The sequence below is a fragment of the Oryctolagus cuniculus genome, chromosome 2 (genome assembly GCF_964237555.1).
Source record: "Oryctolagus cuniculus chromosome 2, mOryCun1.1, whole genome shotgun sequence".
NCBI lineage: Eukaryota > Metazoa > Chordata > Mammalia > Lagomorpha > Leporidae > Oryctolagus > Oryctolagus cuniculus.
The window spans coordinates 96118310-96132695 of NC_091433.1; the positions used below are offsets into that span (position 1 = coordinate 96118310).

The window sequence follows — 14386 nt, forward strand, 5'->3', positions numbered from 1 at the left end:
AATGGAGTTACGGTAGCCTCAGAAAAAGGATCAGGAAAAAATTGCAGAGGAAACTCTTCTGGATCTAGTAGCTATGACTCGGAGGACCTACTGGGAGAACAAGGTCGCCCACCGGGTGGAAGCCGAGCTGCGGGAGGCACAGGGTCTGCGCGCCAGTGCAGGAAGGGGAGTAGATGTCACACAGACACCAGAGGGGAGAGTTTGGACGCCCAGGGCTCCTCGTCCACACATCGGCGCTGGAAGGGGAGGTGAGTTCAGTAACCCGAGACATTGGCGGGGAAACGGCGGTCAGAATCTAGAGGGGAGCGGGAAAGTTCACCAGATTGACCCCAGGAGAGAGGAAAAAAGGTGGGGGGTTTCTCTCTCCACCAACCTTGCAAAGGTTGCAAGGTTGCAAGGTTTGCAAGAGTTTGCAAGAGTCTGCAAGGTTTGCAAGAGACAAAGAGCAGGCCCCCACTCTGGATTTACATAACAACAGGGGAGAGCTAAGGAACTGAGTCACTACAGTTCAGTAGCCTAGGCAACCCAGTGGGAGTCCAGAGGAGAAACAGAGCCTGCACAGACTCTTTGGGTAGAAGCCAGAGATCGGAAGCTAAAGACCATCAATTCTGCAAAGCTGTGCGGTGCGGTATTACTTACCTCCCAAATAAATAAATAAATAAAATAAAATAAATAAATAAATAGAGAGAGATTTACCACGCATAACCTGAGGGTGTCACCTTTGCACACCCGTAACCCGGAAGAACCAAGCAGAGCTCTCAGGCCACACCCATCTCAAGCCTCCAAGGCTCCTCCAACAGCAGGCAGTCCACTTAACACATAGTATAAAATAAAAAAAATAAAAAAAAAACAAACACTCAGTGACAAAAGAAGAATTAACTATGCCAAACAACAAACACAGAAATCAAGGGAACAAGATCAACGATGACACTATGATGCCTCCAAATAAACAAAACACCCCAAGTCAAGATTAAGAAGATGAAGAGATAGAAGAAATGCAAGATACGGATTTCAAAAAATTTACGATAAGAACATTTAGAGGCCGGCGCCACGGCTCACTAGGCTAATCCTCTGCCTAGCAGCGCCGGCACACCGGGTTCTAGTACCGGTTGGGGCACCAGATTCTGTCCCAGTTACCCCTCTTCCAGGCCAGCTCTATGCTGTGGCCAGGGAGTGCAGTGGAGGATGGCCCAGGTGCTTGGGTCCTGCACCCCATGGGAGACCAGGAAAAGCACCTGGCTCCTGACTCCTGCCATCGGATCAGCGCGGTGCGCCGGCCGCGGTGGCCATTGCAGGGTGAACCAATGGCAAAAGGAAGACCTTTCTCTCTCTCTCTCTCTCTCACTGTCCACTCTGCCTGTCAAAATATAAAAAAATAAAAATAAATAAATAAATAAAAAGAACATTTAGAAGTTTTCAAAAGCAAATCCTTGAACTACAGAAATCCTTATTGGACAGGATTGAAAATCTCTCTCATGAAAATGAAATTTTAAGGAAGAATCAAAATGAAACGCAGAAACTAGTAGAACAGGAAAGTATGATAGTGAAGAGAAATCAAAATGAAATGAAGAGCTCAATAGATCAAATGACAACACATTAGAAAGCCTTAAAAACAGAATGGGTGAAGCAGAAGAGAGAATATCGGACTTAGAAGAGAGAGCACAGGAAAGCATACAGTCAAACCAAAGAAAAGAAGAGGAAATTAGAAATCTAAAAAATATTGTTGGGAATCTACAGGATACTATTAAAAAAACCAACATTCGAGTTCTAGGAGTTCCTGAAGGCATGGAGAGAGAGAAAGGATTAGAAGGCCTTTTAAGTGAGATACTAGCAGAGAACTTTCCAGGTTTGGAGAAGGACAGAGACATCCTAGTACAGGAAGCTCATAGAACCCCCAATAAACATGACCAAAAGAGATCCTCACCACGACACGTGGTAATTAAACTTACCACACTGAAACATAAAGAAAAGATCCTAAAATGTGCAAGAGAGAAACGTCAGATTACTCTCAGAGGATCTCCAATCAGACTCACAGCAGACTTCTCATCAGAAACACTACAGGCTAGGAGGGAATGGTGAGACATAGCACAGGTGCTAAGAGAGAAAAATTGCCAGCCCAGAATATTATATCCTGCCAAGCTCTCATTTGTGAATGAAGGTGAAATAAAGACCTTTCATAGCAAACAGAAATTGAAAGACTTTGTGGCCACTCGTCCGGCCCTGCAAAAGATACTTAAAGATGTGCTACACTCAGAAACACAGAAACACAGTCATCAATATGATAGAAGTTAAAGGAAGAACACCTACCAGTAAAAGAGCATGGGAAGCTCAAAGTATATACTAGAAAATATCTCCGGGAAAATGGCAGGGCAAAGTCACTACGTATCAATAGTCACATTAAACATTAATGGTCTGAATTCTTCAGTTAAAAGACACCGTTTGGCTGATTGGCTCAAAGAACACAACCCAACTATTTGTTGCCTACAAGAAACACATCTCTCTAACAAAGAGGCATGCAGACTGAAAGTGAAAGGTTGGAAAAAGATATTCCATGCCAACAGAAACCAAAAAAAGCAGGTGTAGCCATATTAATATCAGACAAAATAAACTTTAATACAAACACTGTTAAGAGAGACAAAGAGGGACACTATATAATGATTAAGGGTTCAATTCAACAGGAAGATGTAACTTATAAATGTATATGCACCTAATTACAGGGCACCGGTCTATTTAAAAGATATGTTAAGGGACTTAAAGGGAGATTTAGATTCCAATACAATAGTACTGGGGGACTTCAATACTCCACTCTCAGAAATAGACAGATCACCCAGACAGAAGATCAACAAGGAAACAGCAGATTTAATTGACACTATTGCCCAAATGGATCTCACAGATATCTACAGAACTTTCAATCCTACGTCTACAGACTTCACATTCTTCTCAGCAGCGCATGGAACCTTCTCTAGGATTGATCACATACTAGGCCATAAAGCAAGTCTCAGCAAATTTAAAAGAATTAGAATCATACCATGCAGCTTCTCAGACCACAGCGGAATGAAGCTGGAAATTAGCAACTCAGGAAACCCCAGAAAGTATGCAAACACATGGAGACTGAACAACATGCTCCTGAATGAACACTGGGTCATTCAAGAAATCAAAAGAGAAATCAAAAACTTTCTGGAAGTAAATGAAGATAACAACACAACATATCAAAACTTGTGGGATACAGCAAAAGCAGTATTGAGAGGCAAATTTATAGCAATAGGTGCCTATATCAAGAAATTGGAAAGCTACCAAATAAATGAGCTTTCAGTGCATCTCAAGGACCTAGAAAAACTGCAGCAAACCAAACCCAAATCTAGTAGGAGAAGAGAAATAATTAAAACCAGAGAAGAAATTAACAGGATTGAATCCAAAAAACACTACAAAAAATCAGCCAAGCGAGAAGCTGGTTTTTTGAAAAAATAAACAAAATTGACACCCCATTGGCCCAACTAACTCAAAAAAGAAGAGAAAAGACCCAAATCAATAAAATCAGAGATGAAAAAGGAAACGTAACAACAGACACTACAGAAATAAAAAGAATCATCAGAAATTACTACAAGGACCTGTATGCCAGCAAACAGGAAAATCTATCAGAAATGGATAGATTCCTGGACACATGCAATCTACCAAAATTGAACCATGAAGACATAGAAAACCTAAATAGACCCATAACTGAAACAGAAATTGAAACAGTAATAAAGGCCCTCCCAACAAAGAAAAGCCCAGGACCAGATGGATTCACTGCTGAATTCTACCAGACATTTAAAGAACTAATCCCATTTCTTCTCAAACTATTCAGAACACTCGAAGAAGAGGGAATCCTCCCAAATTCTTTCTATGAAGCCAGCATCACCTTAATCCCTAAGCCAGAGAAAGATGCAGCACTGAAAGAGAATTACAGACCTATATCCCTGATGAACATAGACGCAAAAATCCTCAGTAAAATTCTGGCCAATAGAGTACAACAAGACATCAGGAAAATCATCCACCCAGACCAAGTGGGATTCATCCCTGGTATGCAGGGATGGTTCAACATTCGCAAATCAATCAATGTGATTCACCACATTAACAGACTGCAGAAGAAAAACCATATGATTATCTCAATTGATGCAGAGAAAGCATTTGATAAGATCCAACACCTTTTCATGATGAAAACTCTAAGCAAATTGGGTATAGAAGGAACATTCCTCAATATAATCAAAGCAATTTATGAAAAACCCACGGCCAGCATCCAATTGAATGGGGAAAAGTTGGAAGCATTTCCACTGAGATCTGGCACCAGGCAGGGATGCCCACTCTCACCACTGCTATTTAACATAGTTCTGGAAGTTTTAGCCAGAGCCATCAGACAAGAAAAAGAAATCAAAGGAATACAAATAGAGAAGGAAGAAGTCAAACTATCCCTCTTTGCAGACAATATGATTCTGTACTTAGAGCATCCAAAGAACTCTACTAAGAGACTATTGGAACTCATAGAGGAGTTTGGCTAAGTGGCAGGATATAAAATCAATGCACAAAAATCAACAGCCTTTGTATATACAAGCAATGCCCCGGCTGAGAAAGAACTGCTAAGATCAATCCCATTCACAATAGCTACAAAAACAATCAAATACCTTGGAATAAACTTAACCAAGGACGTTAAAGATCTCTACGATGAGAATTACAAAATCTTAAAGAAAGAAATAGAAGAGGATACCAAAAGATGGAAAAATCTTCCATGATCATGGATTGGAAGAATCAATATCATCAAAATGTCCATTCTCCCAAAAGCAATTTATAGATTCAATGCAATACCAATCAAGATACCAAAGACATTCTTCTCAGATCTGGAAAAAATGATGCTGAAAGTCATATGGAGGCACAAGAGACCTCGAATAGCTAAAGCAATCTTGTACAACAAAAACAAAGCCAGAGGCATCACAATACCAGATTTCAGGACATACTACAGAGCAGTTGTAATCAAAACAGCATGGTACTGGTACAGAAACAGATGGATAGACCAATGGAACAGAATTGAAACACCAGAAATCAACCCAAACATCTACAGCCGACTTATATTTGATCAAGGATCTAAAACCAATTCCTGGAGCAAGGACAGTCTATTCAATAAATGGTGCTGGGAAAACTGGATTTCCACGTGTAGAAGCATGAAGCAAGACCCCTACCTTACACCTTAAACAAAAATCCACTCAATGTGGATTAAAGACCTAAATCTACGTCCTGACACCATCAAGTTATTAGAGAACATTGGAGAAACCCTTCAAGATATTGGCACAGGCAAAGAGTTTCTGGAAAAGACCCAGGAGGCACAGGCAGTCAAAGCCAAAATCAACTATTGGGATTGCATCAAATTGAGAAGTTTCTGTACTGCAAAAGAAACAGTCAGGAGAGTGAAGAGACAACCGACAGAATGGGAAAAAATATTTGCAAACTATGCAACAGATAAAGGGTTAATAACCAGAATCTACAAAGAGATCAAGAAACTCCACAACATCAAAACAAACAACCCACTTAAGAGGTGGTCCAACGACCTCAATAGACATTTTTCAAAAGAGGAAATCCAAATGGCCAACAGGCACATGAAAAAATGTTCAAGGTCACTAGCAATCAGGGAAATGCAAATCAAAACCACAATGAGGTTTCACCTCACCCCGGTTAGAATGGCTCACATACAGAAATCTACCAACAATAGATGCTGGAGAGGAGGTGGTGAAAAAGGGACACTAACCCACTGTTGGTGGGAATGCAAACTGGTGAAGCCACTATGGATGTCAGTCTGGAGATTCCTCAGAAACCTGAAGATAACCCTACCGTTCGACCCAGCCATCCCACTCCTTGGAATTTACCCAAAGGAATTTAAATTGGCAAACAAAAAAGCGGTCTGCACCCTAATGTTTATCGCAGCACAATTCACAATAGCCAAGACCTGGAACCAACCTAAATGCCCATCAACGGTAGACTGGATAAAGAAATTATGGGATATGTATTCTTTAGAATACTATACCACAGTAAGAAACAATGAAATCCAGTCATTTGCAACAAAATGGAGGAATCTGGAACACATTATGCTGAGTGAAGTAAGCCAGTCCCAAATGGACAAATACCAGATGTTCTCCCTGATCGGTGACAACTGACTGAACAACAAATAGGAAACCTGTTGAAGTGAAATGGACACTATGAGAAATGGTGACTTGATCAGCATAGCCCTGACTGTTAATGAACAACTTAATACATTATCCCTCTTAGTAGTTTTTTTGTCTGTTCTACTTAATATGACTGGTTTAATTCTGTAATTAATACACAGTTATTCTTAAGTGTTGAAAATTAACTGAAATGTGATCCCTGTTAAACATAAGAGTGGGAATAAGAGAGGGAAGAGATGTATAATTTGGGACATGCTCAAGCTGACTTGCCCCAAATGGTAGAGTTAGAAACATACCAGGGGATTCCAATTCGATCCCATCAAGGTGGCATGAACCAATGCCATCTCACTATTCCAAGTGATCAATTTCAGTTCACAATTGATCATAATGAAAGGACTAAGAGTCAAAGGGAGCACATAAACAAGTCTACTACCTGCTAACACTAACCGATAGAATAAATAAAGGGGAGAGTGATCCAACATGGGAAGTGAGATACTCAGCAGACTCATAGAATGGCAGATGTCCTAAAAAGCACTCTGGCCTCAGAATCAGCCCTAAAGGCATTCGGATCTGGCTGAAAAGCCCATGAGAGTATTTCAGGCATGGAAAGCCAAGACACTCTGGCAAAAAGATCTCTGTGAGTGAGATCCCAGTGGAAAGAACAGGTCTTCAAAGAAGGAGGTACCTTTCTCTGAAGGGAGGAGAGAACCTCCACTTTGACTATGACCTTGTCTAAACAACATAAGAGTTGGAGAACTCAGAGGGCTTCCATAGCCTTGGAAACTCATGACTGGAGCATAGGGAGACTACTGATGCCATAGACAGGAGTGTCAATTGGTAAAGTCAACAAAAGGAGTCACTGTGCACTTACTCCTAATGTAGGCTCTCTGTCCTTAATGTGCTGTACATTGAGAGTTAATTCCATAACGAGTACTCAAACAATATATTTCACTTTGTGTTTCTATGGGGGTGCAAACTGTTGAAATCTTTACTTAATGCATACTAAACTGATCTTGTGTTAAAAAAAAAAAAAAGAAATTACCAATTCCCAACTTGACTCTCACTGGGATTAAACATGACAATAGGTCTGATCTGATTTCATCATCATTTAAAAAATCATCTATCATTTTTCACTTTATGTTTCTGTGTGGGAGCAAACTGTTGAAATCTTTACTTAATGTATACTAAGCTGATCTTCTGTATATTAAGATAATTGAAAATGAATCTTGATGTGAATGGAAGGGGAGAGGGAGTGGGAAAGGGGAGGGTTGCAGGTGGGAGGGATGTTATGGGGGGAAGCCATTGTAATCCATAAGTCATACTTTGGAAATTTATATTCATTAAATAAAAGTTAAAAAAATTATCATATGTAAAAATTAAAATTGCATTTATCCAACACAAGTACTAATTACCCATTGCTGTTTCATTGAGCACTGATTACCCAGAAATCTGTTAAAATAAATTGCAAAATAATTTCAGCAAGTCACAAAGCAATATTTTTAAGGCTAGTGAACATCCTAGATTCAAAGAAAAATTAGTTGCCCTCCCTCTTTTTTTAAAAGAATATCTCAGGCCCCATGACATCATAGTCTCAGGCCCCACGACATCATAGTCTACCAGCCATGTGGGGCTGCTTTTGAAACAAAGGTTTAGGCAGCTGACACAGTTCCCACTCTAGATTTTCCTGTCTGCCTTGCTCAAGATAAAGACAAAAGAGCCATCAGAAGGGTGAGATACCTAATTTGTTTCTCAATAAGCAGGGAGCCCAAGGATGGGATTACCACTCCCTTGCTATTCTTATGGTAAAACTGAAACAAGAGAGGGACAAAAGACCAATTGGAAATCATGGAGACAACCATTAAGACGAGGAGAGCAGGCTTTGGAACAGGCCTGGTTCTAAGATAAAGTCCGAATTCCTAGGCACAAGGGGGATATATAGTGAGCTGAGATAGTGAAGTTGCGACCACACATGTGGAAGGCAGAGGTTTAGGTAAGGCCAGTAGTAGCCAGAGGCACTTTCCCTCCCAGTGACGAGAGGTATTGAATTGTCAATGGAGAGAAAAAAAAAAAAACAGCCCTAGGGAGTACTCTACCTAGAGATATCTGGCCATGCCTGCATGGGTGCATCAGGCCATGTTGACTGGAAGAGAGTGCAGAGAAAGGCCATGGTCACCCATTTACAGGGAAGACTGTGCACACCAGGGCCTAGCAGGACTGGCCACGGGGTTGGGTAAGCACGCTGTTTACAAGATGGCGACAGGGAATCTAAGAGAGGGGAATAACCATAAAGGGGTGGCCACATGGGCAGAATTGGAGGCTCGGTGGGTTGAGGCAGCACTAGGCCTTTAGGGGTTGCCACCACACCTGAAGACTCCACCTTCGTTTTAACTGCCTCTGGGGATTTATGAGCCTCCCTCAGGCCAGCACAGGCTGTCTGATGATCAGCATTCATTTCTTCCCAAACAAGCATCTTAACAAACTGATACAGAAGGTGCCCAGCTGGGAACCTTTTTTTTTTTAACTTTTATTTAATGAATATAAATTTCCAAAGTACAGCTTATGGAGTACAATGGCTTCCCTCCCCCATAACTTCCCTCCCACCCGCAAACCTCCCCTTTCCTGCTCCCTCTCCCCTTCCATTCACATCAAGATTCATTTTCAATTCTCTTTATATACAGAAGATCAGTTTAGTATATATTAAGGAAATATTTCAACAGTTTGCACCCACATAGCAACACAAAGTGAAAAATACTGTTTGAGTACTAGTTATAGCATTAAATCACAATGTACAGCACATTAAGGACAGAGAGCCTACATGAGGAGTAAGTGCACAGTGACTCCTGTTGTTGACTTAACGAATTGACAATCTTGTTTATGGCATCAGTAGTCTCCCTAGGCTCTTGTCATGAGTTGCCAAGGCTATGGAAGCCTTTTGTCTTCACTGACTCTAGTCATATTTAGACAAGGTCGTAGTCAGAGTGGAAGTTCTCTCCTCCCTTCAGAGAAAGGTACCTCCTTCTTTGAAGACCTGTTCTTTCCACTGGGATCTCACTCACAGAGATCTTTCATTTAGGTCATTTTTTTTTTTGCCAGAGCATCTTGGCTTTCCATGCCTGAAATACTCTCATGGGCTTTTCAGCCAGATGCGAATGCCTTAAAGGGCTGATTCTGAGGCCAGAGTGCTGTTTAGGACATCCGCCATTCTATGAGTCTGCTGTGTATCTCACTTCCCATGTTGGAGATTCCTCCATCTTGTTGCAAATGACCGGGTTTCATTGTTTTTGACTGCTGTATAGTATTCCACAGAGTACATTCCCTTAATTTCTTTATCCAGTCTACTGTTGAGGGGCATTTGGGTTGGTTCCAGGTCTTAGCTATTGTGAATTGAGCAGCAATAAACATTAATATGCAGACAGCTTTTTTGTTTGCCAATTTTATTTCCTTTGGGTAAATTCCAAGGAGTGGGATGGCTGGGTTGTATGGTAGGGTTATATTCAGGTTTCTGAGGAATCCCTGATTGACTTCCATAGTGGCTTAACAAGTTTGCATTCCCACCAACAGTGGGTTAGTGTCCCTTTTCCCCCACATCCTCTCCAGCATCTATTGTTGGTAGATTTCTGAATGTGAGCCATTCTAACTGGGGTGAGGTGAAACCTCATTGTGGTTTTGATTTGCATTTCCCTGATGGCTAGTGATCTTAATAAAAGCTAAAATATACACAGTTTATAGTCACATATTACATATAATGAGTATTTCAAAATATTTGAGGAGTATGAAATTCAAAGACAAATTTACTTTTGTGCAAGAAAATTTGTAATCCATTTATATAAAGGATCTTTAAAAACACATTGAAAATCTATTTTAAGTTTTTCTTAATATAAATCATTTAATTCCACTTTATGTGAAATTTTACAGTATCATTATACATATTGTTTTGAAATATGTATGTATTGTGTAATGGCTTAATAAAGAGAATTAGCGTACATATAAACTTGTACATTTTTCAGGGGTAGAACATTTTCAATCTATTTTCTCAGTAATTTTGGAGATTAAATTACTTTGCATTGACTATAATCACCAGAATTCACTTTTTTCTTTAGCTTCGAGGTCAATACTTCCATATTTTTCTTTCCCTCATAAAGATGATTAAATATGTGTTTGCTTCAACTTAAAGGCAATCTTTCTAGCCTTCATACTGAAAGTTACTCTCTGTCATTATGTTTTATAAAATATTTATTTATTTGTTTGAAAGTCAGGGTTACACAAAGAGAGAAGGAGAGGCAGAAACAGAGAAAGAGGTCTTCCATCTGCTGGTTCACTCCCCAGATGGCCACAATGGCAATTGCTGCACAGATTGAAGCCAGGTACCAGGAGCTTCTTCCAGGTCTCCCATGTAGGTGCAGGGGCCCAAAGACTCGGGCCATCTTCCACTGATTTTTCAGGCCATAGAAGAGAGCTGGATCAGAAGTGGAACAGCTGGGACTCGAACTGATGCCGTATGAGATGCCAGCACTGCAGGCAGTGGCTGTACCTGTTATGAAATAGTGCCAGCCCCTGTCATTATGTGTTAAACTCAAATAATTGCCCATAGTTGAGTTTTTCAAAGTGTTAGAGCTGAGGTAATCTTTGTCCTCTGCATTAGGACCTATCAATTATTTTATTTTTTCTCCAGAGCACTTTAAAAACTTAACTATTTTTACATATATAATTTGTAAAACCATCTTCATATATGCTCTGTGAGGGTGGAGTTTTGCCATTCAGGACACTCCAGTAAATAGAAAAATCAGTTATATGAATCTCATTAGCATCAATAAAATTTGGCAATTAAATAACATCCCCATAAAGAAAAAAATAAAAACTGATGATGAGTACAGATCAGATGATTCAGATGTTGTCAGTAGTAAATAAGGGAATGTCTACCTAAGATATCTGGGAAATTTTAGTTGCTTCTCTAAAATAAATCAGGAGAGACATGGCTCTATGAGGATGTGATAGGTTTTGAGGGCTCATAGTTCTTTTCCAGACATGGAAATGGTAGTTGACGTGCTGAGATTACTAGGCATACAACAGTAAAGAAAAGGAGTGCAATGATTCTGTTACCAATCAGAACATATGGGTTGCAGACATTGAGACACATTTAGCCTGTGTTGGCTGCAGGCCCATGGGGGTTGAAACATTGATAGACAGACAGGGCCTGCATATACAGCGTTTGGAAACACAAGAAAGAATAAAGAGAATGCAGATAAATCAGTGCCTGGAGATAATGTACAGCTTTAAATTATGATGTTAAAATAAAATACTGAAAATCAAAGATTTTTTTTTGTAATCAAAGATTTTTTTTTGTAATCAAAGATTTTTTGTAATCAAAGATTACCTCAGCTCTAACACTTTGAAAACTTTGTCAAGAATAAAAAATATTGAGAGAATATTTAATAAAAGCAAGAGAAAAAGATAACGACAGACATCTATGAAATATCATATAAAGTACCACAAAAAAACAAGGATATAATTTTTTTTAATAAAAATGTTAACAATGTTAACAAGCCATTAAAAAAAAGCATTTAAGGAAACAAATGGGACAGTAACACAAACAACTGTCTCCATAAGTTAAACAAGATCATTATTTTCTAGAGATTATAAGCCTTTTCCAAGATATAAGGAGAAAGCTGTGAAAACCTTAGAGGTAAAAATATGACTACAGAGTTCAAAATTCATTGTATTTTGAAAATCAGTTTCCAAAACAAAAATACAAATTAGAAAAAACTCATATAAACCAAGTAAGTTGAATCACATTTTAAAAATTCCAACAAATCAATAATGAAAAAAGTCTCACAAATCTAGATTTCAGATACAGATTTAAAGAATACCTCAGACTTTCAAAGAGGAAAATGCAAATCTACATTTCCCATACATACTCAAGTGGAAATAATAAGAAAAAAATTTTTAAATTTCTTTTGGAAAATCAACATTACATTAAAGATGATGCAAATGGACCAGAACTTACTTTTTTTAAAGTACCCCTTCAATAAACACAGCTACAAGTATCTTAAGCAAAATATCAATATAATAAATGAACTCATTTCATAAAAATGTAACATATCCATAGCAAGCAAGAAGTAATGAAAAATGCAATAGTGGTTACGATTTCCAGACCAGGCATCCAGGAAGTAAACAGTAAAGGGAAATCACACGATCATGTAGATTACGTGTTGAAAAGCATTGGATAAAGTTCAGCATCTAGTACAAAATAAAACTGCTAAGAGAACAAGAGAAAAGTCAGTGATCTCCTTATATGATCAAGAGCAAAAGGAACCTATAAAAAACTACACAGCTAATACAGGATCATTGAAAGTATTTTCCCTGGAAGTAAACTTAGACAATGCCTGCACTTTCTCTCTTCAACTTTCTACTGCAAGAGTGGTCAGGGAAATAAGCAGCAAAAATCAAGCATAAGTTGTAGAGATCAATTCCTATGTAATACAACGTGAATATTTTGGATTATGCTTATATACAGATAATTGATGAAAATCTTTTAAAAAAAACTGATAAATGAGATTACTAGAAAGATCATAAAATCCAGTCATTACTAAGAATCAGTATGAAACAAATAAAAATAATACTAAAGGACAACAGAGACACTTGAAAAAATCTGCAAGAGAAATGGAAGCAAACGGATTAAATTACCTGTCTCTAAATGTTCTTTAAAGCAATATAAAAACAACTGTAAAGTGCGTCACACATACGATGAAAAATGCTCAGGAGCTAATAAACAGCCTTTAAATTGTTTTTTTTTCTTCTTCTTCTCCTTTTTCTTTCTTTTTGACAGGCAGAGTGGACAGTCAGAGTGAGAGAGACAGAGAGAAAGGTCTTCCTTTTCCATTGGTTCACCCCGCAATGGCCGCTGTGGCCGGCGCGCTGCACTGATCCGAAGCCAGGAGCCAGGTGCTTCTCCTGGTCTCCCATGTGGGTGCAGGGCCCAAGCACTTGGGCCATCCTCCACTGCACTCCCGGGCCTCAGCAGAGAGCTGCCGTGGAAGAGGGGCAACCGGGACAGAACCCGGTGTGCCAGTGCTGCAAGGCGGAGGATTAGCCTAGTGAGCCATGGCGCCGGCCTAACAGCCTTTAAATTGTTACTGTTCTGAAGCAGGTTACTGCGAACCCAGGTAGGATCCTCGTAGGAAAGACCTTGGAGGCAGGAGTGGGCCCAGCTGGCGGTGGACCAGGGAGGTGAAAACCCCCGTGGTAGGACACAATTTCAGAACGGAACACAGGACTCACCACTTATTTTTCCTTCCCGCAACATCTGAAGTTATCTGTCAGCACTGTGGAGGATGCTGATTGATGCGACTTTGGTAACGTGCATGCTCACGGATATCCACACTGTCCAATCAGGCATGGGGCGTGAATGCTACGTAATCACGCGAGATCTTGACGCCATAATAGTCTTCCAGCGTCACAGCGGAGAGAGGTCCAGGGCGGGGCCTCTGGTGTTTACTGAATTCTGGTGTAACTCAGCGTCAGGACAGTGCTCCCCTCGGAAGCTGTCATGGTGAGTGTGAGAGTCCCGGCATGCAGACGTGGGGAAGGAGGAGTTGGGGAAAGTTGTGGGGAAGGCTGGTCTGAGGCGGGCCTCCCCAGGGTCCTCTCTGGGAATCTGTGGGCCGCATCTCCCTGCTGACACGGCCCTTCCCTCGGCCCACTCTGGTCTGTGGTGTCGGGGCTGGGGTGGCAGCTGGGACTCCTGGAGTCCTGTCTCCTCACAGCCAGTTGTCGGCTGGACCAGTTTCTGAGAACCAGTGTTGGTGGCATCCCCGGCCTCCCAGATTGTGCGGTGAGCACGCGATGGACACCAGGGAGAACCCAGACCCTGTGTGTGGGGTTCATGCAAGGGAGGAGTTGTCCTTCATGGAGTGCACCGTTATTTTTTCCAAGACTGACTTCATTCCCTTGTTTTCTGATTTTGTGAGAAGCAGGGCCTCAGCATAGCTCATGCTAAGAATCTTGCCTCCACTTTCTGCTCACAATAACAGTGTCCTAGACTAGGTAAATTAAAAACAAAGCAGTTTTATTTGACTCAGGTTTTTGTACAGGTTGTGGGGGGGGCAGGAGGACACTGTACATTGATGTTTGGATGTCATCTTAGCCCTGCTCATTACATGGACAGGCTGTCATCTGTCTCTGAACTTTCAAAATACAAA

At 40.4% G+C, this 14386-nt stretch overlaps 1 long non-coding RNA gene across 2 annotated transcripts in view; it reads right to left on the minus strand.

Moving 5' to 3' along the window:
• The window catches only part of LOC138848798 (uncharacterized), a 59542-nt gene extending 45156 nt beyond the window's left edge, over window positions 1-14386 (minus strand). For both annotated transcript variants that reach the window (XR_011386893.1, XR_011386894.1), the window contains exon 1: window positions 13467-14386. This is a non-coding gene — a long non-coding RNA (uncharacterized lncRNA). The remainder of the gene's footprint in view (window positions 1-13466) is intronic.